Source organism: Panthera uncia (genome assembly GCF_023721935.1).
Source record: "Panthera uncia isolate 11264 chromosome A1 unlocalized genomic scaffold, Puncia_PCG_1.0 HiC_scaffold_17, whole genome shotgun sequence".
NCBI lineage: Eukaryota > Metazoa > Chordata > Mammalia > Carnivora > Felidae > Panthera > Panthera uncia.
Window position 1 is genome coordinate 107,228,542 of NW_026057577.1, and position 27,222 is coordinate 107,255,763.

Consider the following 27,222-nt stretch of genomic DNA (forward strand, 5'->3'; position numbering starts at 1 on the left):
ATGATACATAAAAGACACAGTTTATGTCTATGGTAGAGCCAGATTTGAGATCATTTCCTTCTAAAAAAACCTGCTACTGAGATCTAAAAGAACAGCCATGAATTATTCTAGAATAACTGTTCTGGAAACAGCTCTGCAGAGGGCACTGAAGGATGAACATAACGTGGGCTGGTGAAGGCACTGCAAAAGCAGAGGTGGTAAGGTTGTCCAGGAATGTCCACACAGAAGAGTACGGACTATTTTAAAAGCCTGGCTTCTTATAACTCTGGTTAATGGATCACTTTACCTTTTCACAGTGGTTTCTCATATTTAACTTTCTCTGGTTAGCTGGAGAAACAAGGCATTTGAGGCTGGAAAAGAGGCTCTTGTTTCTCCTCAAGAGAATTCGGGCAGATTTCTCAGGGTGACTGTGGTAGACAGATTGCAGAAGTGGCCCCAATCTTCCACCCCTCCCTGTATCCATGTCCTCTGCGATGGGACCCCAAAGCTCCTCTCATCAAGAGATGAAGTCTTTTGCCCCACCTCCTGAATCAGGGCCGGCTTCATGACCCGCTTTGGCCAACAGAAGGAGGCAGAAGTGACAGTGTGTCAAGCGTGAACCTAAGCCTCAAGAGACTTGCACTCTTCCCACCCCTGGTTTTTGTTCTTCTGTCCCCCACACCCCTAGGGAACAAGCCAAGGCTAGTAAGCTAGAGGGGTGTTGAGGGGCAAGTGGAGGAGGAGACATGGGGAGAAGAACCGAGGTCATCCTAGACAGAGAGCCAAACCCCAAAGATGTGCCCACCCAGCCTGCCCATGGCTAGCCAGAGACACATGGCACAGCGCAGCCAAGACCAGGGAAGTGACCCAAATGATCTGAAGACCTGTAAGGGATAATACATGGTTACTGTTTGAAGTCACTCACTGAGCTCTGGGGTTGAGTTTTTAAGGCAGCACTGTTTGTGGTCCCAGAGAAGTGATAAAATGTCCTCTGATTCAGTTCAGTTCTGTGTTTACATCCAAAGGTGCCAACATAGAAACAAAACTGCTGGAATCCTTTCCTCCTGCCTCTTTTTTTTTTTTTTTTCTTAAAGATCCAAATCAGGAGCAGCTGGGTGGCTCAGTCAGTTAAGTGTCCAACTCTTGACTTTATCTCAGGTCATGATCCCAGGGTCCCGAGATCGGCCCCGTGTCAGGCTCTGTGTTGAGCATAGAGCCTGATTGAGACTGACACTCACTCTCTCTCTCTCTCTCTCTCTCTCTCTCTCTCTCTCTCTCTCTCTCCCCCCCCCCCCCCCTCTCTCTCTCAAAAAAAAAAAAAAAATTAAAAACAAATAAAGATCCAAATCACACCTGTCTTCTAACGCTCAATTCAAATACCAGATCCTCAAATACCATATTCTAATTCTATCCCCTTTCACTTAAATAATAATCTTCCTCCCACTAACTTCTCCCTGTGCTCTCTACCCCTCTCTTTTTGGAAGTTTGCCCTGAAGGTTTCCAATTGTAGCCATTTGTATACATGTCATTCCTTTCTAGTGGACTCTAAACCAGTGCTTTCAAACTATCTACATGAAGAACCACTTTGTTTTAATTTCCAATTCATTGTGAACCAAACCATCTGTGGTAGACAGAATTCTAAGAATGACTCCCAATGACCCTCATTCTGTTATTCTCCTCTCCCATTGAGTGTAGGTGGGGCCTGTGGATACATGAGATGTTACTGCTCTGATTACACTGTGTTACAGAACAAAGGACATTATCCAGGTTGACACAATCTAACCACACACAAAAAAAGCAGAGTCTCTTCCATCTGGCAGCCTAAGAAGTCAAAATGATTCAAAGAGTGAGGAGGATTCGATGTGGCTTTGAAGATCGAGGGACCATGTGTGGGCAGCCTCCAGGAGGAGACAGCAACCCCAAGCTGACAGCCAGCGAGGAAATGGGGACCCCGATCCTACAACCACCTGCCAACAACCTGAATGAGCCTGGAAGCGGATTCTTTCTCACAGCCTCCAGAAAAGAGCCTGGACTGGTGAACGCCTTGATTGTGACCTTGTGAGACCCTGAGCAGAGAACCCAGCTAAGTCTGCTTGGACTCACGACCTATAAAAAACTATAAGCTAATACATGCGTATTGTTTTCAGCCACAAAGGGTGTGGTAATTGTTGCAAAACAAGGTTAATGCGAACCCGTATAGTATGGCAGATGATACATTCCAAAGGCGTTTGTAACATTAGGTCCCACGTATTCTTCTAAAACCATTCTACAAGCCCATTAAGAAGAAGTAGAATCTAGGTGTCCTCCCGTTGAAGATGTACAGACCTTTGTGAATATCTCAACCAACAGAGACTGGCAGAAAAGACACAACGTGACTTCTGAGACTAGACCATGAAAGTTCTATGAACTTCTGTCTTGCTCTCGAGGAGCCGAGCCACTATGCTATGAAGAAGTTATCTTCCTCTTCCTGTAAAGAGATCGACATGCAAAGGAGCAGACATCCAGCACCACCTGGTCAGCCACGTGAGTGAGCCAGCCTGGAGGCAGACCCTCCGGCCTCAGTGAAGGCACCCCAGCAGGCACCGTGTGGATCAGGAAGGAGCTGTGCCGGGCTCAAACTGTAGATTTGTGAGCAAATAAATCACTGTTGTTGGTGTAAGCCACTGTAGTTGGGACAGTTTGTTAAACAGCAATGGTAATTGGAACTAGTATGCAGCTTGCACCGCATGAAATTCACCATATAAGTTCAACAGCACGTGAACAGATCTATATCTACTCAACAAGATACATCCACTGAGCATGTGCTTGGCTGTAACAGCAACGTCAAACTGCCATAAAAGTTTCTAAATGCTTGTCTTTTGTATTTTATCTCATGGTGAACTGGTGCCATTCTGCATACTACACTTTGAGAGGCATGGCCGCCAGATATCTCCCGGCCAAGCCCATGCTTACTCACCTCTGCATCCTCCCAAATGCGTGTTAGAATTCCCGGAAACAGGAGGAATTCAGTAAATGTTTATGGACTGAACAGAACACCCAAAGAAAGTCAAGGTTGAAAGCTCAACTCTCTCATTTTATAGGTGGCAACGTGACAGTCCAGAGAAATAATGGGATACATTCAGGGTCATGGGATGAGCTAGTGATTTTAACCTAGGCTTTGCCAACCCAACTGCCTACGTGTAAAGAGGGGTTGGCCAGGTGTCAGATAATATAGAAGGAAGGGGGCTGGTGAAAAGGCAGGTGTATGCACGCCCATGTAAGGCAGGGGTGGGGGCAGCCGCCAGCTGACTGTCACCAAGCGAGGGAGGGCAAGTAAAGACAGATGTTCAGTTTCTAAAAAGAAACTGGAGAATTCAAGTTTCTAGACACTACCTCTTAATTTTTAATATGATACCTCAATAAACAAATATGTTTACATGCTTGATTTTGTCCAGGAGACCACCAATTTGCAATTTCTGAGCACCTCTAATTTAAACGTAAGAAAACTACGGTCCTGAGAGGTTACAGATTTAACTGAGAACCTACAAGAAGAGGTGGCAAGGTCATTTCTGACTTGCCCAGGAATTCGGTGATGATGATGACTGACTGGTACTACCACTAGTCACCGAACACCTTCACTGAACACCTACTATGGGCAAGGCACTATGCCAAGCCCTCGGCTCGAATGAGACTGTACTCTCATTTAATCCTTTCAACAGTCCTAGAAAGTAGGCACCAGTGTTTCTTCTTTTTTTACAGATTCAGCAAGAGATTCAGACAAGCTAAGTAACTTGCCAAAAGCATAGTGTAAGTAGGCCGGGTGTCTGTGCTCAAAGCAAATTTTTACAAGGTGAACAGGTCTCCTTACTGTCCCTTCGGCATCCTGCCTATGGAAGTTCCCAGGTACAGTTTTACCTGGAATGGCTACAAAATCTACCCTTTAACATCTATCATTTTAAGCCAGCAGAAACCACCCAAAGGCGACCTGTTTCCTGTCCCCCAGAGTCTGAGTGATGCTGAGCCCACGTGCTATTCTTCTTTCCCAACTGCTGACTCCCCAGAGGGGCAGGCTGTTTCAAAAACTATGTTCAATGGGTCCCTTGGAGATGCTGCAGCTGGGAGCTGGGGGGTAGGGACGTCCTGGCAAGAGGGGCTCCGATTTCTTCTTGGTCATACGTTCATCAGGCTTTTAAGCAAGATGATGTGACAAGTGTTCCTTCCGCTGCTTAAAAAAAAAAAAATTTTTTTTTTTGAGAACCAATGATCTAAGCCAACCCCTTCACTTCATTTTCTAAAGACAGACCCTATAATTTGATTTGCAATTATAACAATAATAAAGGCACATAGTGAAAGATTTTAAAAGCCAAAACAGTATACAATGGAAAATATAAATCTCTCTCTTCTCCCAACCTCTAGTCCTACCCCTTAGAGATAACCACTGTTAACAGGTTTTTGAGTACTCCTTCCAGAATTTTTAATAAGGAAATTGAGCTCCTGAGGTTGGTTTATCGGAGATTATTCAGCCAAGGCTACGTACAAGACATTAGGCTCCTGGCATTTCTCTCTCCCTTCCTAACTTGCAAAAGTCTCAAATGTTCCCAGAGATTGCAAACTCTCTCCAATCCACCTGTAGCTTCAGAAACCATATATTATGCATCTTCTGGCCTCACTCACTGAGCAGGAAAATTTCATGTCTTTTTCATGTGACCATGTTTCTCCCTGGTCTTTGTTTCACATGGTAGAAAAACAACCAGAATCCCATTCTCAACTGGCCAGTGTTCAAGCCAGCAGTTGCTAGCAGCTGAAAGCACATGCTCAGCAAGAAGTCTGAGCCAACGGACAGGAACTCAGGCTCGAACCAAAATTCTTGAAGTTGTAGGAGGGGCAACATCTCCCTGAGCTCCTCTGGGGGTGTACTGTCAACCTCCCCACTGGTCTCCTGGCCCTCAGGCTACAGCCCCCAATTCCCCACCTTCCTGCCTGCTTCCTACGCCTCGTTCTCCTACATCTGTCTGCAGCCCCTTTTCCTACCTGCCTCTATTGGACCCATCTGCAGACTGAACCCGTTTTCTTCCTGGTAGGAAAGAGTATGGAAGTGCACTCAGAGCCTCTTTCTCTCCTAGAGAAGACCCCAGAGGGCCGATATTTACTGGGCTTCCCATTTGCCAGGCTTTGCTAGGCAATTTACAGGCATTATCCTCACAACAAGCCTGGAAGACGGCACTATGATTATTGTCCCATTTTCCAGATGAGGAAACTGACTAGGAAGCTGGCATAGGAAAGCAGAACTGCTGATCCCAGGCTCAGGAGGGACTTGTTCGAGTTCCTAAAGTGAGAGAGTTGCTTTTGGCCCTGACGCCTTCGATGTCACGTCTGCCCATTACCCTGCCCACATCATGTTTCGGAAGGGGAAAATACACACACGATACCCCCTGGCAGACTCTTAGTTACTCCTCCTACACCCTGTTGTCCAAAAGCCCAGCCCTTTCTCACGGCTCTTGAAGTGGACTCTGAGCATAAGAGATGGCCGTCGACCTGAGAAAAAATTAATCCCATGTTACTTGTCAGCAGAGGTGCAGACTCCCTGCCGTTGCCTAGGTTACGTGCCTGGAGCTTAAGCCACTGCCGATCACTCCCCTATTTACCTTAATTAATCACACTGGCGTGGCTCCCTCTGGAGAGGGGCTCGGCCCTCCCCACCACCCCCAGATAAACAAGGGATTTGGGGAGAACTTCTTGGTGAAATGACTTAAGTACCACGGAGACGCAGCCCTGGAGGCCAGCGTGGGTGGAAAGAGCACCACAGAGGGGCCACCTGGAACCAAAGGTGGAAAAAGAGAGGTTCCTTGTCAATGGTATTCACTTGCCCAGAAATTGTGACTGGCACTCACAAGGCAAAAATACGCTGCCAGGCAGGGCATAATTATAAGTTGTATTATTCAGGCTAATCAAAAGGAAGGCGTGAGACCTGAGAAAATAGCTGTCTCATATGTGAAAGGGCCCCATTTCATTTTTTTATGCTTTTAAAAATTACACAAGAAGGAAGCAGAGGAGGGAGTAAGCCGCTCAGACTTCATACTGCAGAGGACTTATTCCCTAAGAAACACACTACGTCGGCTGACCTGAATCTGAATGTGGACCCCACCTGCATTTCTGGCTTTCAACCCTCTCCTCTCTTGGTGTGTGTTTTAGTTTCCTAAAGGAGTCACGGGTGGCTGGACATGTGGCACTTACTGGGTCTGAAAGAGGTCAGGGCTCAAAGAACACAAAATTTACAGATATATTAACTTCGGCCTCCTTGCCAGATAGAAATGGACACATAAGACAGACACACCCACAAAAGCCTGCGACTCGGAAAGCTTAAATGCAGCAAAATCATCTACAGGATGTTAAGCCCCACACTGATCCCTATTTGCTCTACATGTAGCCACACCCTCATATACAGGATTTAAATATCTGTCCAGGCTAGTATTTCCCCAATCATGTCTCCAGTTCAAGTTCTCTCTGTCTCTGTCTCTCTAAGGCACAGAAGTAAGCAACACAAGCCACTCCCAGTAGGTGAATCCTCACTGGCTACGTGATGACCCAGAAGCTCTGACTTCACATGTGACCCTGAGCATGGTGCCTAATGACCAGGCCTCAGTTTCTTCATCTGAAGAAGGGGCAGGATAACACCTGCCCAGGCGACTGTATCCGCTGTAAGGAGGCTCAAAGGAGACCATGTATATATATGAAAGCATTCTGTGGCTATGAAAGGACAGACGTGTGGGAGTGGCCATCATACCTTCTGAAGCCATGAAACCAGAGGCTGTTGGTTGTTGTTTAGCTGAGGGTGTGGAAATCACTCTGCCCATCTGCTTCCTGTCTATAAAAAGTCTGCTGAGTCTGTGGGCCCGGGGCCATTTTCAGTCTGGCCCTGCCCTTGTTCTCAGGCAAAATGGTGCTAGGTTTGGATAACTGGTTTTCCAGTCACACAACTAGACTGGAGCCAGATCAAAGCCTGGCACGAGGGAGACACTCTATCCTGTTCCAACTTCAGGATTCACCACTGACGGATGAGTGGGTGAAGGCTGAAAGATGGGAAACACAACTTTCGTCAGGCAGGAGAGCTCCGGTGTTGAGCCACAGAGCTGACAACAACAGCCCAGGTCACGCACAGTCACATATGGAGGCAGCAAATATGTTCTGACAGTTGGGATCACTTGACCCACACTAGAGACCTTAGCCAAGTCACCTGCTTTGGGGACCACTGAGGCCTCTGACAGGAGAATGAGTAGGGTCACCGGACCCCAGATTTGGGGAGTGAGCATTCTCACGTGGGTCAGTGAGCTTCGGTGCCCAAACTCCCTCACCTGGCTGTCTCCTTTAGTCGTCTGGCCCACAGCCCCACTCCTGCCCTCTGCCAGTCTGGCCCTAAATTCCCTCCCCACAGGTACACCAACATCCTGTCTGCCTCCCCCGTTCCAGCTTCCTCTTCTTCTCCTGCCATCCTGCATCCATGCACCGTCAGAGGCCTGCAGGTGGCCTGGCTTGGGCTGTGGAAGCCTACCCGGCTCAGCAGGCCGCTCGAGTCCCTGCCGCATCCAGCTGGGCCCTGCTCCACCTCCCGTGGTCTCACCTTTCTGTCCTGGGTCCAGGTTGCTTTTTGTGTCCTTCCGATTCCACACAGAGGAGGAAGCACATCATAATGAACTGAGTGGCTCCGGCACATTACAGATCCTGCTTTCAGACCACCAAATAAATCAATAGGGCTGTTGTGTGTGTGTGTGTGTTTAAATTATATATTCATGGAATCCAATAAGAGAGCCAATACTGTTGGATGTGATATAAAAGTTTCCGGAAAGGAACAATAACAGCTAACATTTATTGAGCTTAGTAATTTTTAAGCCCCTGCTTAAAAACCTTCAATGACTTCCCATGGCTCTTAAGATGAAACCCAACTCCTTAACATTCTCACGAGGTCCTACATGGCCTAGCCTCTGCCCACCACGCCAGCCCATCCTGTACCATGCTCCCCTTGGTCTCAGAGCTCCGGACACTTTCCTGAGTTCTTCGAAGGCACCCCACTTTTTCCTGCCATAGGGTCTCTGCACATGCTATTTCCTCAAAAACAATGGTCACACTGTTCCCACTCCACCAAGTTCATTTCACATCTCAGCTCAGATGCCACTTCCTCTGAGAAGCCCTCCCTGACTTCTCAGTCAAGGCTTCTGGCAAACACAGCAATCCTATTCTTCAGAGCATCAAGTTAATAAATAGACCTTGGGCGGGGGGGGGGGGGGGGGGGGGGGGGGGGGGGGGCAGGCGACTGGGTGGCTCAGTGGGTTAAGTGTCTGACTTTGGCTCAGGTCATGATCTAATGGTTCATGAGTTCGAGCCCCACATCAGGCTCTGGGCTGAGAGCTCAGAGCCCGGAGCATGCTTGCTTCGGATTCCGGGTCCCCCTCGCTGTCTGCCCCTCCCCCACTCACACTCTGTCTCTCTCTCAAAAATGAATAAACATTTTTTAAAAAGGTTAGCAAGTAGACCTTTATTTAGAGTGATTATTTAATTAATACCTATCTGTGCCTGCACTAGAAGTGTCAGAAGAGAAGGGCAGGGGAAGCACTGGTTCTAGGGCAGCTAGCTGTAGCATCACAGAGGTGCTCAAAAACCGTTAGCTGAATGAACCGAACGGATGAATGGGTGCGTACTGTGTGCTAGTCCCTGGAATAATTCCCTCTCAGTGCATCATCTCATTTACCCTCAAAATAACCCTCTGAGGTGGGTACAATTATTTTCCCCAAGTTGCAGACAGTAGCTAAAATTGCACAAGGTGTTGGTAACTTGCCCAGGGCCACGGATATAGCAAGTGGTAAAGCCAGGACTTGAACCCGGGTCTGTATGGCTCCAATACTTGTACTCTGTACTCTGCAAAACTTGATCCCAGCCAGGCAGTGGAGGTCATCTCAAACACGTTCCCTTTGTTTTTAGAGTATACACTCCACCAGTGGGTAAGCACAGGAAAGGGAGAATTTTCTTTTTTCCACCGCATGACTCTGAGCCACAAAAAGATGAGACATCTCAGATTCTTCATGTTTCCCCAAATGAATTTTAGGTAAGTTCCCTGGGAATCTCTCAATAATTCCATCTTCCCCCTCTCCTTTCTGGAGTGCTCTGGAGACCTACGCCAGAGTGTAATTTGTAAATGAGAAATAAATCTCTGTGAGTTACAACACTGACATTTCAGGGTTGATCTGTTATACCGCCTAACATTACCAATAAGAATGCAAATCCAAAATCACGCACCAACATGACTCCTTGAATAGATTTTCCTGGAGGGAACTTAATGTTCTTTGGTCACCTTTATGAACTTAAGGATGTCCTAAGTTGCTACTGAAATATACAAGCTGTTTGCCCAAATGTGTCTGCTCTATTGTCCCTTCCCTTTGGATGCTGGCATCTGATTCTCTCTAATCCAAATGTGCTGTCTAGTCTGAAGGGGAAGCCTCCCCACTCGTAAGGAGTGAAGTGCTTGGACATTGGTTAATCTCTTCAGCTCCTCTTGGCCAGGGGGCTCGGGGGTAACTTTACAAGTGGACTTGTAGGGGTCTGAAGCTCCAGGAGTGGGGTGGCCCTGTGACACTGAAGCATTCGGTGGACTGCAATGTCAATGGATGGTGCTGCTCCCAAATCTGAAATGACCTCATGGGTGAATGGCTTAGGAACACCTGTTCCCTCACAAGATGCTTGGCCAAGTTTGCTTTGGTGGTGGAGTCCGATAATTGCATTAGTGCACGTAGCATCTGACCTTACTAATAACTGTTCAAGCTACAAACTTGCTGAAAGTCACCATGTTTTAAGCAATTATTTGGCTCTGTGCAAAAATGTTAATTTCATGCTTTGTAAACACATCTTTTGTAAAAGACCAACTTGCCTATAAAAATTGCTTTTGGCATCTCTAAGATAATCTTTAGGAGAGAGAAAAAGTGGGAAAAATGGGGGTGTCTACTTAATCAATTTCTACAACCTTCTTTCACTCGAGCTTTTTTTTTTTTTTTTTAATGACAAAAGAGACGTGCTGACAGGAAAGGTCAGCAAGAGGCAGAGGGAGACCCAAATCAATGAAGACTAGCTTCCAAGGAAGCTAATGTCCTTGCAGGTTCCCTGTGCATTGTCCTTCCCTAGGTGCCCTTCCCTCCTTCCCAGGAGTCTGAGAAACCTGGGGAAGTCACACGCTTCACACTGACTGACCTGAGCACCTCAGAGTTAGAGAGCCCACTGGGGTGCTCTGGTCTGAACAATTCATTCTGCTGGCAAGGAAGAGGGGTCCCAGAGACAAGACGTCCTGCCAGATTCCCACAGAGGTCAATGCTGGCGTCAAGAAACCAACCCAGGGCCCCTGACCTCTCGGTACGGGGTGTTCCTGCAAGACATGGCATGAAAACAAAGACAAAAATCTAAACCTTGTCTTCAAAAGTTAAGCAGAATGACTCCAGTCATGCTCTTTCCCATGATGTCCAACAGTGCTGTGTGTTTCCCAATATTCACCAGACGGCATAGTTCAACTCAGGAAGCATTTCTTCAACATTCACTAGCAGTGTTTCTCAAACAGTGACTCCGCTTTATCTTAAATATTCATCACATCTCAATCCTTACTTTCCACTCTATAATGGATGTCTTAATCTAATATAAAAGTAATGTGTTTCTTCCTTTTTTAACATTTATTTATTTTTGAGAGAGAGAGAACATGAGCGGGGAAGGTACAAAGAGACAGAGGGGGACAGCGGATCCAAAGAAGGCTCTGCACTGACAGCAGAGAGCCTGATGTGGGGCTTGAACTCATGAACCGTGAGATCATGACCTGAGCCAAAGTCAGACGCTCAACTGACTGAGCCACCCAGGTGCCCCTGTTTCTTTCTTTTCTTCTCCAAATAGTTTGAGTAAACCAGAGGCTTCTGGAAGGTATGTCCTGTTGTTCCAGCATGAACTCACTATATGAAAGTCCATTCATGGGCAAAGATCTAATTAACTACAAGATTAGCAGGTGCTAAGATCTACAGTGGACCAAAAGGACAGGCAATGGGATTTGGGGTCCAAGAAAAGGTAATATAGACCAGTTACAACCTGGAGCAAGGTTCTCTGGAAGGATCGATAAATTTGTTTTTAATGACAGTCCTTAATTTTGTTTTCCCTGACTGTAGATTTTTTTGGAAACCATAAAAGCACAGAGAAGAAAATTTAAATACCCTATAGGAAACTGGGGAAAAGGGTACACAGGACCTCTTTGTGATGTTTTTATAACTACATGTAAAATCCACAATTATCTCAAAATTAAAAAAAATATATGTAATTTAAAAAATCCTCAGGGTGCCTGTGTGGTTCAGTTGATTGAATGTCTGACTCTTGATTTCGGCTGAAGTCATGATCAGTTTTGAGACTGAGCCCCATGTCGGGCTCAGCGTGGAGGGCACGGCCTGCTTTGGATTCTCTCTCTCTCTACCAAAATAAATAAATAAACTTAAAAGAATAAAAATAAGAAAATAAAAAATCCTCCATAATTCCACCATCCAATAGTAACCACTGCTGATAATTCTGTGGTTACCCTTTCTACCTTGTTTCAAGGCATGTGGCTGAAATCTGAAGTCTGGAGGCATAATTGGAGGTCTGAAACCATCTTTCTTCACCTGTCATTGTGTGTCAATAGAAATTTCCTATCATTAAAAATTCTTAGAAAGTAGTATTTTCAAAGAGTGTATTATATTCTATTACATGGGTGAATCATATCCCCTACTGCTGGACATTTAATTGCTTCCAATTTTCCACTATTACATTTTTTCATGTTATATATATTTTACTATTATAAAAAATTTTTTTGTAAGTTTCAGTAAACATCCTCACATCTCACGTTTCTGATTACCACCTCAGGTTGGACTCCCGGAAAGCAAATTCCTGGCTCTTTTTTTAAGAGTCTCATCACATGTTAATAACAAAGTTCTCTCCTGATGGGAATGGAGGGAGGTGGGCAACGTATTTTAAAAATCAAGCTGAAAAATGTCTTAGTAGAAAAACTCCAGGTGACTGCAAAGTGCCTAACTGGTGATTTTCAAATGCAGGGCCATCTGGGAGCTGGGTAGGAGAGTCCAGGAAACCCACAAACCCACCTGCCTGCAAACTGGGGTGGGTGCCTCATCCAGCTGTCATGCTCTCCTCGCATCTCAATGCAAAATGATCTTTGGAGAGAGACACGTGAAACCAGGACATATGGGACTGTCTTTTGTAAAAGGAGGTTGTTCACTCTTCTCCTAGGAGGGTAATAGCTTGGGAAATATGCATAAACCATTGCTGCTAGGATATAAACAGCATGAAATTATCCAAACTTGGAGCCATTAAAGATGCACATTGTGAATTTAGAATCAAAACACTCTATAAATTTATAGCAAATCTGCACATTGAAAAATCAGTCTGCAGACTATAAAAGCAATTGTTGGTTTAAAGCTTTCGCAAATGCTCCTGACTACACTTTGTGGGTGGGCACGAGGGTGAGGGCAATGGATTTCTCTCAAGGAAGGTCTCATTGGCATCAGGAAACAGGGCAGCTCTGAGGCACCTTCCACAGGGGTGTCCCTTTCTTCTGAGGTCTGATGTTCTCCACTATTGTTCCTCCCATTTGTTCTGGAACTGATGTGGTCAAATTCTCCTTCATGAGTCTAAAGACTACCTGAGACCCTGCTGGTTCTTTCACATATGGGGGAGCAGGACAAAGAAATAAGGGACTGGACAAGTTACCATAAGGCTCCAAAACATCCCTTCTCAAAATATAAATACTGCCAACAAGGGAAGAACACGTAAGGTTTGGAAAACTCACTGAGAATACTTGCTCTTCAGAAATTATACTTGCTATCTTTCAGTGTTTCCCTTAGAGAAGAGAGAAAAAAGTCTCCCCACCAAGGCTCCTCCCCTTCCTTGGAATGAGGTCAGAGAGGGAGCTGTGGGGGGCAGGAGGTCCCCTTGGCTGTCACTTCTGCCCATTGGAGGTCAGGAAGTTGACAGGTGGGCTTGCAATGTTTGGCTGTGGTTTCAGGCACTCCCTAAGAGCTGAGTGGGGGTCTGTACTGCTCAGACAAGGAATTAATTTCCTCTGGGGAAGGCTGAAACCAGTGTTTGTTTAGCCTTGTGCTAGAGAGACTAGAGGGTCACGGCAGAAAGCCAAAAAGCCCTTTAAATTGTCTCTGTCCCTCGGTATTCTAACATTTCCACCTCACTTTAAAAAGTGAGATTTGCCAACCTATTATTTTGAACAATTTCAACAGAAAAGTTGTATGAATAATAAAAAGAACACCAGTATACCCTTCTCTTAGGTTTGCCACTTATTAGTATTTACCACATTTGCTCACCAACCTCTTTATACAGTTTTTGCTGAATCATGTGAAAGTAAATTGCAGACATCATGATGCTTGACCACTAAGTACTTCAGTATGCATTTCACAAGCAAAAGAACATTCTCCTATATAACCACAATTCCATTATCACATTGATATCAACTATTATCTAATATACACTCTGTATTCAAATTTTCCCACTGTCTCTCAAATTATTTTTATTAATTTTTTTAATTGGCACATGAGTCACATAACATAAAATCCACCCTCTTAAATTGTACAATGTAGTGGGTTTTAGTAGTCTCACAAAATTGTGCAATCTTCACCACTAATTCTAGACCATTCTCATCACCCTAAAAGGAAACTCTGTACCAATATCAGTCACTCCTCATTTCTTCCTCCCCCCAGTCTTTGGGAACCACTAGTCTATGTTCTCTCTCTATGGATTTGCCTCTTCTGGACATTTCATATAAATGGAATCATGCAATAGGTGACCTTTTGTTTCTGGTTTCTTTCACTTAGCATAATGTTTCCAAGGTTGTGTTGTAGCAGGTATCAGTCCCTCATTCCTTTCTACAGCCGAATGATATTCCACAGTACTACGGATAAACCAAATTTTGTGCATCCATTCATCAGTTGACAAACATCTCAGTTGTCTCCACCCTTTGTCTGCTACGAATAATGCTGCCATGAACATCCATGCACAAGTTTTTGTGTGGATGTATGTTTCAGCAAGGATTGGAATTGCTGGGTCACAGGGCAACTGTGTTCAACCTTTTGAGGAACCTGGGCGCTGTTTTCCAAATATACTGCATCATTTCACAGTCTCACTACCAATGCATAAGGGTTCCAATTCCTCTACTTCCTCACCAACACTTGTGACTGTCTGTCTCCAAAGTGCTTTTACAGTTATCTTTTCCTCAAACCAGGATCCAATCAGGGATTCTGCCTTGTATTTACTTGTCATGTCTCTTCTGTTTTCCTTTAATCTGCACCTGCTCCCCAATCTCCTTTTGCATTTCCTGGTGTTGGCAATAAAAGAATAAAAACAAAGTCTAGTCCAGAGAAGGTATTCCTCCCTGATCCTGGTGGATCATAAAGCATGTTCCTCTTGCTCACCGCATCAACAGCTTGGGAGCAGTCTCTGGTTGATGACTTCTTTTTTCTTTTAACGTTTATTTATCTTTGAGACAGAGAGAGACAGAGCATGAATGGGGGAGGGTCAGAGAAAGAGGGAGACACAGAATCTGAAACAAGCTACAGGCTCTGAGCTGTCAGCACAGAGCCCGATGCGGGGCTTGAACTCACAGACTGTGAGATCATGACCTGAGCCGAAGTCGGACACTCAACCGACTGAGCCACCCAGGCGCCCCTCTGGTTGATGACTTCTAAGAGTTCTTGGTCAGAGCCCAGCTTAGTGCCAAGCAAAATGATCTCGTGCCTCTTAACTAGGAAATGCTTCTCAACAACTTAAGGCCTCCATTTGGCATCAGCAGCCATTTCAGGGGAGGGCAGCAGGTGAGGCTGAGGTGGAAGGGAGTGCATCTGAGGGGCACTGCAGAATCTGGGTTTCTGTGTTGAAAGTGGCCCTCCAGGATACTTGGCCGGCGGGCTGTCTTGACTGCCAGAGTTAACTGGGGGCACTGAACTGTAACAGGGGACAGCATTGCAGAGTGATACCCACCAGCTTCCCTACAGTAATGAGCTCTGCCATGTATCACATCTCAGACCGGAGCTAATTAAATTCTCCACAGCTTCTCCAAGAGCAATGAAGCCTTGAAGCACTGAGTGGCGGGTGGCAGGATCAGGGATCCTGGGACTTACTCCTGGCTTAGCCACAGATTGCCTGCGTGATACCAGGCAGGTAAATCAACCTCTCTGGGCCCCTCCCTAATCCATAACATGGGGGGAGAGGAACACATGGGAGGTGTCTTTAAACGCTGGGAGTCTCTCATTCTAGGCACGATACTGACAGTCACTCAGATGTATTCTCACCAAAAGGTAATCATAGCGAGAGGAGCTAATGCGATATAGCTACAGCCTAGGACATTACAATAGTGCCAGTGACTCACGGGAACTCTCTCTCCACGTTCATGTAGCACCTACGGCTCTTCCACAAATGTCAGCTCGCTTGTCCCCACATGGGGTAGAAAGCGAACAAGTGATCACGCCCATCTTGCAGAAGAAGGTTTGCAGATCTGAGGTGAATCCACTCATTCTTGAATCGTCACGAAGCATCCACTGTGTGTCAGGTGCTGTGTCCCAGGCCCGGGGACACGCTGGTGAGCTAGATAGGTCGGACTGGGTGGGGAGGATAATTAAATGAGCTACAACAACAAAATGTGAATGCTGGTAAACTGAGGGAACTGCAGGAAGTCCACGCAGGGGCGTCTAACCTGGGTTAGTGGTTGGTCTCAGGTTCACAGATCATGTGACTCCTAGTCCTAGTCCAGGGCTCTTCCCAGTCTTTTTTTTTTTTTTTTTAATTTTTTTTAATGTTTATTTATTTTTGACAGAGAGAGAGAGAGAGAGAGACAGAGCATGAGCGGGGGAGGGGCAGAGAGAGGGGGAGCCACAGAATCCGAAACAGGCTCCAGGCTCCGAGCTGTCAGCACAGAGCCCGACACGAGGCTCAAATGTGAGATCATGACCTGAGCTGAAGTCGGATGCTCCACAGACTGAGCCACCCAGGCGCCCCACTTCCCGGTCTTTTAAGGTGGAGCAGATATGCTTCAGGTAGTGGGAATAAAACTCTCAGCAGGGGCCAACTTGGCTGGTGGAAGAAAGGCAGCAGGACACTTTTTCCCTTGGTGCTTAACACAGAGCTGCCGAACAAATGAGCTCCAGTGCCCAAGGGCCTTATCTCCTAAAGGGACAAGAAATCAGGGCAAAGCTGCTAAGGGATACTGGGTTTGGGGTAAACTCTCTGAGGTCCTTGGCTTCACCAACTGCATGCAGTGCTGTCAGACAAGGCCAAGGGCCAGGTCCCCCTCTTTCTGGGCCTCAGTTTCCCAGTCTCCCCACCTGCAAGGCTGAACTAATGCTTGCTCTTTTGTTCAAATCTACTTACGAGCCTTCAAAACTGTCTCTCTTCCTTTCTCCATCAAAAGACAAAGACAAAGCATGAATTGATGCATTTCAATGGCATCTAATAAAATGAAATTAATGGTGTCAGGAATCTTTATTGACCTCTGAAGTCAAATTCTTGCAGGCTGATTGGCTGGACACAGCTGTTTAATAACCAGTACCACCCCCCCCCCCCCCCCGCTTCCACACCACCTCACACTCTTTGCAGTAATCGGGCCATCCCATAACTCTTCCCATGAGAAGGAGAAGAGAGAGAATGGCCGGTGTCGACACTTTCTGCAAAGGCTGGTTCATAAAGCAATATTTATACATTCCCTTTAACCTGACATTGCATAAGATCTATTACCAGTTAATTAAATTGTAACTGTTTTATACATTGACTTCTGGTTGTGATCAGCATCTAAATTTACAGATCCACAAGTCTGCATCGACTTGCGTGAAGAAGCTAAATAATATTCACTTAAAAGAGCATTAAATTGTGCAGAACCATCATGAACAGTCAATAAATGCTTCATGTTAAACAGAATTTAAAGAGATGGTATTTGCTACTTTACTCCCTCGAGAAACATATGCCTTTAAAAGTTATTTCCTACCCCCTGAATTCCCCGTGACTACAGGGGTTTTGACAATTTTCTGATTTGTTTAAAACGAGCGATTATAAAACTTCGTTAGAGGCACTGCATTCATCTAAAAAGGGGGTGCATCCTGGATCCTGCCGCTGTCATAAAGGGAAAAGAGACAGGAGACTAATTAAGTAACAAAGCCTCAGCCAGAAACCTTTCTAGAGGCATAATCTCCTTTGCCAGGCACAGGGCAGATGACTGGGTGCACGCTCCCTCCTCGGCCTAATCCTCCCTCCTCAGCAAGAAGCATCACACAGTGTCTGGAATAATAATGTAATTACGGACAGCTCAAACACCTCATCCATGAAGGACAAGAATTTAGAGTCTTTCAAATATGGGAAGGAAAATCAAAGGCACCAAAGGGTGGCTCTTTCTGGGGGGACCGAGGGCATTAGAACGGTCTCTCTCAACTCTTCCCCCCCCACCCCATTAAAGTACACATGCTGCTCAGAAGGAAAAGTAATTGCTTTTGACCAAGATATGATGGCTACTCAGGTCAAAATGGTCTCTGCACTCACTCAAAACACAACCCTCAAAACCTCAAGTATCCTTCTTTCCTAAAAAAAAAAAAAAAAGAAAAAAAAAAGCCAAATTTTGTTTGTTGGTTTGTTTCTTTTCTCCCATCACGTTTCTTTCTTCAGTCTAGATTATGAAGTTCTCACTGTTTGGAAAGAAAAGATGCAGGATCCATGGGAAGGGATTGCATTTTGTGGATTTTATATTCTCTGGATTTAGCACAGGGATTGCTATACAGAAGATGCTAAATAAATGTTTGCTCATTGGCATCAGGTGTACCTCATGTCGTTTAAGTTAAATCTAACTGTGTTCTTTTCAGTTCGGAAGAATAGCATCCTGTAGAATATTCTGAGTCCAGGGGCTCACGGTGTACGTGTAGGTGTCGTAAAAGCCAAAAGCCAAACGCCACAGTCCAGAGCCGTGATTTTCACACGGCATTCCACAGAGGCTTATGGGTTCAACAGAGGTGACTCAGGGGTTGTGTTGGGGAGGGAAGCGGGTGGAGGCTACTGGGCTGCCAACCCCATCCCGTGTCTATTTCAATAAAAACCCCTCATTTCTACCTGTTTTCTGTGCTAGGCTTTCCCATAAAACATCCTTTGAAGAAAAATGTCCTACAACTGGACTTTCACATGGTCTCAAAGTTATCTCCCTACAAGATACTTACTAATTGCAGAGGGGAAAATAGTAACTGTATGCTGGAGAACCATGGCATACATCATCCGAACACTGCTGGTAGTAACTCGCCATGTATCTCTGATGTGATGAGCTGAGAAGGGCACATCACCTCTGTGGTGTTCTTGCCCAAATGCATCAAACGAATTATGAGAAACATCACACAAACCCAAATTGGGGGACATTCTACAAAATAACGGGTCATTCTTTTCAAAGCGTCAAGGTCATGAAACACACAAGACTGAAGAAACGTCGCAAATTGGAGGACACTGAGGAGACATGACAACTAAATGTAATGTGGGATCCTGGAACAGAAAAAACAAAGACTAGTGGGGAAAAAAATGGCAAGGTTCAAACAAGGTCTGTGGATCAATTAATAATGTCGTTTCATGGTCTAGATAATTGTATTATGGCTGTATTAGATGTTAACATTAGGGGAATCTGGGTGAAGGGTACAAAGGAATATTTTTGCACGATTTTTTGTAAATCTAAAATGATTTCAAAATAAAAAGTAAAAAAAAAAGTTTCTGAACTAAATGAAGTTTTAAAAAATCACCATCTGAGAGAAATATAATTGGAATTTTGGATTGATCTTCAAATATGAAAAAAAGTATATAGAGAAATAACAGAACCCCTGTCGTGCCAAGTCTGATTTAGGTATATGTGTGAATTTTAATGCTATTCGTTTTAAAAAGCTTGACTATCTAGCTTTTCCTGGCAATGCTCAGTTATTCCCTAGAATAAAGTAAAGACCAAGTAGTGATGGAGAATAGCTCAAGACAATATACACTTAGGAAGGAAAAAAAAAAAAACAAAAAAACATTGCAGCTTGGACACGTTGGTGAAAGGAAACAGGGATGGGAGGGGAGCGAAAGGCAGAATCTGCCTAGTAACCGAATCGACTCAGGTTTCATCTATAAAATTCATAAGAATTTTGCATTCTACTCCATAATGTACTTATGGTTATTTTCATATAAACATTACAGTTATTGGCCCACCCCTGAATGATGTCCAGAAAAGAAGAGCCATGTTTATGCTGTGGATTCTCTTACCTACTGGTATATATCCTAACTTCAGAGAAGCATGATGTTTAAATGGCTTAGGAAATATTTATTTATATTCCTCATATCAGCGCATTCTGTTAGTACAAAGAAGTGCTTCAAGAAGGTTTTTTTTGCTTTTTTTTTTTTTTTTTTACAGATTTATATCTTAAAAACACAAATGCAGAATCCCACTCATCCAGAAAACCTCACTCCCTAATGATGTCAGATAAATGAAGCATTGCTCTACTAGGAAGTTGTGTTAAGACCTCAGGAAATTGGCATTGTACATATATTAGTTATGCATGGGAAAAATCAAGCCTGCCCTTTCTTTTTCTATTTTGAAAAGTGTGGGTTTGGCAAATGTCCCAACGGTTCTTTTATTTTTTTTTTAAAGAGAATATCTGAACTGCTGATAACAGATTACCTGTTTTTGAAGTGGTGTTAAAATTCTGCACTTGGCCCTTCTTTCTTGGAAAGCCAGGATCCTGGTTAAGGGTGTTTTTCAGTCCCTACGACACTTAACACTGAAATATCTCTTGTCTTAAATATAAAAGCAGGCAATTGCCTTCCCAGTCTTCGTTCCTTTGTTTTTCTAGAACCTACACCTAGATCTTGGGGAACCTGCCTTCTTCCAGCATCAGTTCATGAGGTCTGGGGGTGGGGCTGGCTTCTCTCTCAGTTCCACAAGTAGAGACCTGACCTATACAAAGAGTATGGTACCTTCCTGATCTCTGTAAAAGGCTTACAGACAAGGGCATGGCCCAGAGTGGACACAGAGATCGGCTCAGTGACTTTGATTACAAAGATCAGAAAAGAGCCTTTCTCTCTCTGCTGGAGCTGCCAAGCTGGAGGAAGGAAGCCTAGAGATGCTGGCGGCCTCTCGCCACCACGAGGGGGAGAGCCAGCCCGAGGAGAAGCAACCAGTCCCAAGCAGAGATTACTGAAGGCTTCTCAGCCCCAGGAGCCAGCCATGCCTGAAGGCAGTACTTTCCCCATCCTTCTACTTACATACTCCAGTTAAGTCCCTTTTTTGCTTAAGCCTGTGTGAGATGAGTTTCTGTCACTTGTGACTGAAAAAGTCCTAATACAAACATCTTTTTTTTAAAAAAATAGGGAATATTAGGAAGCCTAAGATGAAGTGGGGCTTTCTAACCTCCAAAATCCAGGGTCAGACAATTCTACTCAGATAAACATATAGTCATAAGGGCAAGAATGCGTAAAGAAGTCAAAAGATATTGGTTCTGAAGTTCAGCAAATGAGATTCAAAATGTACTCTGTAATTGACCAGATAAACAGCCCTGGGCAACTGCTAACCCTCTCTGAGTTCCATTTCCACATGTCTAAAATGGGAGTGATAACTTCACAACGTTGGTAGAAAAACCCAAGAGATAGTTCATGACACCGTGAAGGAAGCACTGCCCAGTCAAACAGCGTTCTTTCTTTCCTTCGCCAGGGCACAGATAAGGTGACCGGGGAAGATGGGAGCATCTGGGTTCAGGAGACGGCTGCTGATGCCCATGCAGAAATGCTGACATCAGAATCACTTGTGGTCAACTATGAAACAAGGAGGAATCAAGCCGTCCCGTCCAAACAGCGTGACAGTGTTTGAAGACAAATATGTGAACCCGGTATCTGACTACAAAGTGTGTCACAAACCCTTCTCACTGTTTGGCCTTAAACATCAAAGAATACAATTACATAATTCTTTAAGCCTGCAGTTGTTTTGTATGGTTTTCTGTATCCTGGATTTTGTTTTATGATGGAAAGATTGTTTTTCAAAGATAGGGACAGGAGGGAGAAAAGAAAGGCTCACTTTCATTCTTTCTTTTTTTTAATGTTTGTTTATTTTTGAGAGAGAGAGAGAGAGAGAGAGAGAACAAGCGAGGGAGGGGCAGAGAGAAAGGGAGACACAGAATCCAAAGCAGGCTCCAGGCCCTGAGCTGTCAGCACAGAGCCTGACATGGGGCTTGAAATCACAAACCATGAGATCATGACCTGAGCCAAAGTAGGACACTCAACCGACTGAGCCATCCAGGCACCGCAGATAGGCTCTATTTCTATCCCTGTCCTGGACATGTCTTGTGTCGAGACAGGGATCATAGTAAGGGTGCATTCCAGATACAGGGCACAGCCCAAGCAAAGGCAAGTGGGAAAGAGGAGATGCGTGGCACATTCCGGCAACAGCAAGTGGTCCTATTTGGCTACCCAATGGCTCCACGCAGAGAACGGTAAGAAATTAAAACTAGAAAAGTAAGTTGAGGGCATACTGTGAAAGTCTCATTCATTATGCCTGTAGAAGATGTTAACAACTCAGAACAGAAAGGGTAAATGTTTCTAAACAAGGATTGATACCTGGATTAAGTCACTCCAGTGATCATTTCTCACCCCAACCCCTTCTCCCTTCCTAAAAGAACTCTGATTTTGTCCAGTTATCCATCCTACAGATTTCTGTGCCTACATGTAATGTCTGGAACTACAGCAGCCATCTGGGGGCAATGAGGAACTTTAACATGGGAGAACATGCTTGAGTGTGGCAGAGCCAAAAGACGGCAGGAATACGAATCTCAGATCGTGTTGCTGAGCCACAGAATTACTTAATCCCACAGGTGCCCTTCTGCCAGGGTTCTTGTTATGTGAGCTAATAGATCTTTGTATCATTTAAATGACTGGGTCTTCCATTACTTGCAGCCCAAAGTAGCCAAAGTTACAAATGGGTTTTAAGGGAAAATAATTTAAAAAGCTCGCCTAGGCACTGATAGGTAAGACTCCAAAAATGCCTTTAAAAAGGCCCCATGCCCTCAGTGGTCCAGAGGACTTATGACCCAACTGCTGCCCTGAACAATCGCCCACTTCGTAGAAACACACAGAAGGTTCTAGCAGCCAGCTTAAGTTTACCACTTAATCACGCAACTCTGGCTGGTGTCAAGCTCTTCAAGGAGTTGATCCCAGGGAACAGGGAGAAAAATGAAAAGGAAATAAAACTGAACAGTTGCCTGCAGAGAACACCAGCTGCGCGTGATTGATTTCCATGTAATCTCCATTTGTCTCCCTGAAATTTTTTCATCAGATCTCTGGCACAGGGTCACAGAGAGGCACGAGGCTGCCCATGCCCAGAGTGTGGTCAAGAAAAAAGCCTTCCCTTATATGCCCCTGAAGGCCAAGGAAGCAGGACAGGTGACCCCGGGGAAAGCGCGAGCGAGAAGCTTTTCCTCCCCTCATCCCATGGCAACACTCAGGCCACAGGCCACCGCAACCAAGGTGGAAGGTTGGTCCGTGGGCTGCTCTATGAGAAATCTCACCCCTCAGGCTGGTGAGCTTCTGAGATCTGCAGAGAGGACGCCTGCCCTGCGTGTCCATTCATCAACTGCTCAGGGCACTGTCTTGGCCCAAACAACAGTTGGGATGTAGGGTTCCTCCACTGACCCATCATTCCTGAAAACCCCACAGGGAAACAGATTACTCTGGGGAGGGGGCTGGACTTGGGGTCACCGGTGGTGGGAAAAGAATGAGAAGGAATAGAAGAGGATGGGAGGGCAGGGTGGACTGCATCCTGTTATCGTTTCAAAGTGCCACACTTGTCACTTGTTTAGTGCTCTTTGCCTGGGGCTGAGTGTCCTCTATACCTGTCCTGGAGCGTGCACTCACGTGCCTGGCATGTTTGTGCCCACTGGAGTGGGGCCGTAAGCTCAAAGGGAAGACAGACAGCACCCACCACTCGGGGGTGCTTGAGGCTAGCTCCCGGTACAACAGCATCAGCAGCTCCCTGAAATGCAACTTCTCAGGCTCCACTGTAGGCCTAAGGATCACTATTCTGGGGGTGGGTCCCAGATGTCTGTTTTAACAAGCTTTCCAGGTGACCTCCATGCACATGTGGACAAGGCTGACCACCTCATTATGTAGGGGGGTAAAGGGACTTAAAGTGACTTACTTACTTAAGATCGATCATGTGGCTGGAAACCAGTAGAGGCTAACCTGCAGGCTGGGTCTGACCCCCCCCCCCCCATCTAGTGCCCCTCCCACTGCATCAGAAATCGAAGCAAAGCTGCAAAGCCACGGAGCTACTGAGAGCGATTTCAAAACCATCCATAACCAGTTTTAGTATTGCTGCATACATCCTAGCAACTTATCTGAGCCCAAAACAGTTCTGTTCTTAATATGGAACGGTAAGACCAGGGCACCCTCTCCCCTTCTGACTCCTCTACATGGCCGGCACTAGAGCAAAGTGTCCACATTTACCTAGTGACCAAAGCCAGAAACCCCAGCAACTGCGGGGCAGCGCAGTTCAAAGCAGGAGTTTAGGAAGCAAACTGCTTGGGTTCAAACCCCAGCTACTTGACTTGTTCTCTTTGTTACAGTGGGCAGGTTGTGACCTTTCTGAGCCAATTTTCTCAGCTGTGACTCGGGGACAGCAAGTTTACAGAGATGGTGCCTGTCTTGGGGATTAAAATGAGATAACCCACGCCGGGTGCTCAGCGCCGTGCCTGGTACACAGGTTAAGTGCGCAGCACACATCAGCTGTCACTACCAGCCTCAATGTCCCCTTGCCCCTTCCTCCCTATGTCCTACTGGTGACCTAGTCGTGCTGACTCTTGCCTCTCCGACTGCTCCCACATCTGGCCTCTTTTCTTTGGCTTTGTATACCCATACCCATTGCCACAGTGGTGGTTCTGTCCCTCATCTCGTCCTCCTGAACCACCACGCAAGTCTTCAAACACGTCTTCTGGCCTCCACTCTGCTCTCCAAGATGACAGCTCAGTGAGCTTTTAAAATTGCAAAGCTGAGCTGCTCATTTGGCTGCTTCCAAACTCCCTGCATTGGCTCCCCACGGTCTTTGGGGTCAAGGTTCAGTTCCTGGGCGGAATGCACCAGTCCCCTGGTGGTTAGCACCCCCATCTTTATCTTACTTCTGGGCTCCTCCCCTGCGCTACACCTAATTACTTTGGGGAACACAAAAATGGTGGGCTTTTCACACTACCGTGCTCTGTCCCTTGCCAGGAACGCCCGGCCCCCCCATCTGCCTGGCAAATAAGTCCACGTTCAACTTCCCAGATGTAGCCCAGAGTTGGTGCCTGCTCAAAGTCTTATTCTTAGGTAAACGTGACTGCCCCTGCGTGTGCCCTCTCCGGCTGCTGCACCTGCTCCCCTCACAGCACCTGTGCCACCTTATGGGGTTTATATGTTTTCACATCTGCTGCCCTGCTGACTGCTGGATTATCACCCTCCCTGGCACAGAGGAGGTACTCTAAACTTGTTTATTAAATGGATAAACACTGAACTCCCCCAATTTCACCAGTCTGGGCTCACAGAACAAATCTGCTCTGATGTTCCTCAGAGAAAGCCTTTCAGGGATTGGAATCCCATCTCATTTTCACAGCGGGGCTAGAATGATTCTCCCTATAAATGTGGCTGTGATTATGCAATGAGGAAAGCAGACTGGTGTGAATGATATTTCACAATGTAATCCACCCATCACTGGGTGGCCATTCGGTTCTCAGCATGGGCAAAGCCCTGGGTTTAGGAGGAAACGAGCCTTCTCATCTCCAACTGGTGTGTAATGTGGCAATCAAAACCAAGAGTTTGTGGTCATGGTCATGGTCTTAGCACTGGGTTGGAGGCTTGGCTTCTGGTTCCTGGCACTGCCTCTCCCTCGTTGGGTGACCTTGGCTACGTCCTTCCCTGGTTGGGCCCCTGACCCTTGTCTGTGAAACCAGGGTGATGAACTAGAAGCTTTCTAAGCACCTCTTAGACTTCAGAGCTCAAACATGTCAGAAGTTTAAGTGCCATTCATGAGCAGAAAACAGGGATGACTCTCTTGCCTTCTACCCCCACTCTCTTCTGAGCACTTTGTAGTGCACATGGCAGATAGAGGAGAAATACAGCATTCACTGAGCACATGATGTGACTCTTCTTGTCTCTGTTTGGGTGCTCTTGAAGGCTTCAGCACCTTCCCCCATAAACAACTTCCCCTCTCTTTGAGATTCATCCAAAGGAGGCAATATTGCAGAGCAGTTAATAATGCACAACCAGAATCAGTCTGCCTGGCTTTGACTCCCGGTTCTTTCATTTAGTGGCCATGTGACCTTGAGCAAACTGTTTAACCACTCTGTGCCTCAGTTTCGCATCTGTAAAACAGGGACAATAATAGTTCTACCTTATGGGGTCATTGTGGGGATTAAAATAGTCCCTATAGTTAATTCCCTAAGTAGTGACTGCTACAGGGTAAGCACTCAACAGAAATTATTAAGTTATGTTTTCTCAAAGATCCTTTGGGAAAAGAGTACTGCTGTCTAACGGCATTTTAAGAAAGGCACTAATTCATTCAAGAGAGTACAAACCTCATGACCTAATTACCTCTGAAAGGCCCCACCTCCAAATACCATCAAATCGGCTCTCTATTTGTGGTGACAACGAGAAATCGAAATTGACAGTCTGCAACATGGAAGAGGCCTTCACCAGATCCTGACCGTGCTGGCACCCTGATCCTGGACTTCCAGACTCCAGGGCTGTGAGCAATAAATTTCTGTTGTTTATAAACCATGCAGTCTGTGGTATTTTGTTAAAGCAGCCCAAACTAAGATGCATAACAACAATAACAAAAAATGTGAGTGGATAGATACCAAAATGTGACTGTGGTTATCTCTGGAAGGTCATAATCACTGGGGATTATCTTCTTGTGTTTGTGCTTATCTGTATTTTGTAGCATTCTACAATACCCTTTATCTCCCTCCAAATGTCTCTTTCCACATTCCAGGGGCTCCCGGCTGACGGATCCTGTAGCTCTGCTCCCCAGCTGGGGCCCAGCATTCCAAGGAATGGCCAAACTCCAAACTCATACTCCTCAGGAATGGGCTGGGGTGGGGTGTCTCCAGAGGGGCCTCATCTAGCTGGCAAGAATACATTCTATCCATGGGCATTTCCAGAAAAAACCTCAGTCAAAAGTGAAAATGACAGGTATCTGAAACAGACCATCCATCAGACAGAATTCTGTGCGGCTCAGAGTCTTGGCAAGGAGCCCCCTCAAAGTAACACCTCCAGCCATTTACTGAGCATTTAAGCTCTGCTCTGCACCAGAGAGCTATGCTAAATGCATTCCAAGCATTATCTTATTTGATCTCCCCAGTCTTGCAAGGCAAGTATTTTTCACCCAAATCATGATGAGGACACTTCAGGCTCTGCCATGTTCTGCCCCGAGTTACAGAGCTAGGAAGGAGCTGACAGGGAGTCAGCCCCAGGTCTAACCCTGTGACACATCACACCGAAACGGCACCTTCTGGGTTTTGTAGACCTCAGTGTACCCGGCCTGGAATTTCCCTTTTCTCAACCAATCTCTTGTCGACACCTGCGGTTGCTAAATAAGGTTTATAAATAAGCTACCCCCCGTGTGACTTTTCCCCAACTTCCCAGACTGTTCACTGGCCACAGAACAGAACTGTTGTTTTCAATCAGGGAGCATTTATTAGATGTTGAGTATACACCTTCCACGTACTAGGGAGACTCACACCCAACCGAGGACACAGACACACACACAAAACCATTGGAAATGGGCCATGTCCTTAAGCATCTCTTTGTAGATCTATAACCGACAGACTGGGACACCCCAAACTGTATCAAACTGACCCTCACTGAGTACTCTGACCTGTAATTAGGGTCTCACTAACACTTCTGTGCTAACTGCTACCATTTACTGGACCCACCACACACCAAGCGCTTTACATGTTTTCTCTCCTCTAAGGCTTACCATAAACCTGCGAGGTATTCCTCACTGTTTTATAGGTGAGAAAATGTGCTGAGAGTATTGAAGAGACTTGCCCAAGTTCAGCCAGAACCAGGAACTGCCCTGTAGCATTTATCATTTGAGGGTTATTTTTGTGTCTGTCACCCTACCATCCTGTAGGCCCAGAAGGACAAGGATAACATCCTATTCAGGACTGTGTCCCTCACTGACCTAATCCTCTACCT

General features: G+C 45.7%; 1 protein-coding gene across 3 annotated transcripts in view; it reads right to left on the bottom strand.

Annotated features, from left to right (window-relative positions):
- GALNT10 (polypeptide N-acetylgalactosaminyltransferase 10) overlaps positions 1–27,222 on the bottom strand; it is a 224,220-nt gene that overhangs the window by 148,843 nt on the left and 48,155 nt on the right. The window contains exon 1 of one of the 3 annotated variants that reach the window (XM_049647943.1): positions 15,392–16,564. The exons of the other annotated variants lie outside the window; for them this stretch is intronic. The gene's annotated coding sequence lies outside the window, so the exon portion shown is untranslated. Of the gene's footprint in view, positions 1–15,391; positions 16,565–27,222 lie in introns of those variants that run through there. 3 annotated transcript variants of the gene reach the window in all.